The following is a 1,717-nucleotide window of genomic DNA, read 5'->3' on the forward strand; positions in this document are numbered from 1 at the left end:
TACCTTATTGCCCCCCCACACACACACAGCCACACCCCCTCCCTCACAAAACACAAGTAAGACTTTATTTTTTAGTTATTATGCAATCACTCATATATATACATATACACATACACACACACAAACACAAAATCATGACAAAAATATTTTTTGTAATTAAAATTAAAATACATTATAGGAGGTATTTGACTTTTAGTGTATTATTTGGTTTTATCTGTTTCCAAGATGGCAACCCTCCCTACCCAAAAGGAGTACTTCTGGGGGACAAGGGGAGAGACTTCTGGTCCCATGATGGCGACCAGGGGTCGGGGCACCTGTCAAGGGGCAGAGCTACCCTTGTGGCCCTCAACAGCTCGCCAAAACGCATTAAGCAGCCCTCCAGCCAAAATAATTGCCTGCCCCTGCTCTAGAACATCTGTGACATCAGCAAGCAAGCTTGGCAGCCTAGCACAACACGACTGACAACATTAGTTACACTAAGCATCTGTTAGCAGCCTTACATGCATTTCTGCCATAAAGAAACTTAAAGCCACGGACTGAAAAAGTAAATAGGAGGCCAGATATATACCTGAAAGATCAGGTGATAGAACATAAGAAAAGGTCAATTGATACTAGTGTTGCCTATCTACTTGTATGTCCTTTGATTGCAAACTCCAGAAAGATATTCCCTACTTCTGAGAAGTGTTTGAAAGGCACTTATTCATGTGTGGGGGCACAGAGAAAGCAACATCTGTGCTAAGAGGTCTGTGAAATAAGATCTTGGAGTGCCTTGAGAAATGATGGATGTAAAGAAGGATACTGCGCTGAAGTGTTAAGACAGAGAAGAAAAAAAAACCCCATGGGGGATACATAGCAGCAAAATCACCTGGACAGAAAATGGATTACCATGAAGAAACATTTTTATTAACAATAGAAAAAAGCAGTGCCTAAGCACCATAAGTATACCAGAGCACTCAGTCACTACACGTAATGAAGGTCACTGGACTATAGAGAAGGGACAAGTAAATTTGGTAATTAAACAAATTATTAACACCAATGGAGGTGGGGGGGGCGAAATGCATAAATGTAATTTCCAATAGGGAACTCCTTCCTGGGCCATCATAGGTTCTCCATCACTATTAATTCTAAAGGATGGCATGAACATCCAGTGCATTCACAAACTTACATCTATCCGTATTTCATTACCTGTCAAAGTCAAGAAATATTATGGATCTAAGGGATATCTTGAAGGACTGTGCCCAAGATCAAAGGCATAGATGATATTAGAGACACGTTTTTTCTAATGGAAACTGCAATAGGAAGTTTAACACAGAATGTGCACAAATCCCATAAAGCGTTTTTTGTCCACTAAAACCAAGTCTCCTAAATCAGAATGGTCATAGATCTGCAATGGCCATAGGTAGCCTATGGCTTGATTTCAAATTTCATCTGAAAAAGGCAAGATCTCCAGAAACATAAATGCCCTAGTGTTGTGTAAAAGTGAAACAGAAAAATGACCTGGCACCTAGCAAACTTAACTTGTAAGACCCAAGAGGATTTAAAACCAAGCTGACATAAAATTGCCTTACTGTTCATTAGGTTACACATCAAGAATCCTCAAAACTGATGACCAATACAAACCTTTCTGGAAAGATATCAGTGTGGCAAGTACATACCGACTTTTCTGTCCTCAGATCAGGAATAATGTGGCCTTTTTTGTGTTTTGTTGGTTTGTCTG

Source organism: Alligator sinensis, unplaced genomic scaffold (assembly GCF_000455745.1).
Source record: "Alligator sinensis unplaced genomic scaffold, ASM45574v1 scaffold288_1, whole genome shotgun sequence".
NCBI lineage: Eukaryota > Metazoa > Chordata > Crocodylia > Alligatoridae > Alligator > Alligator sinensis.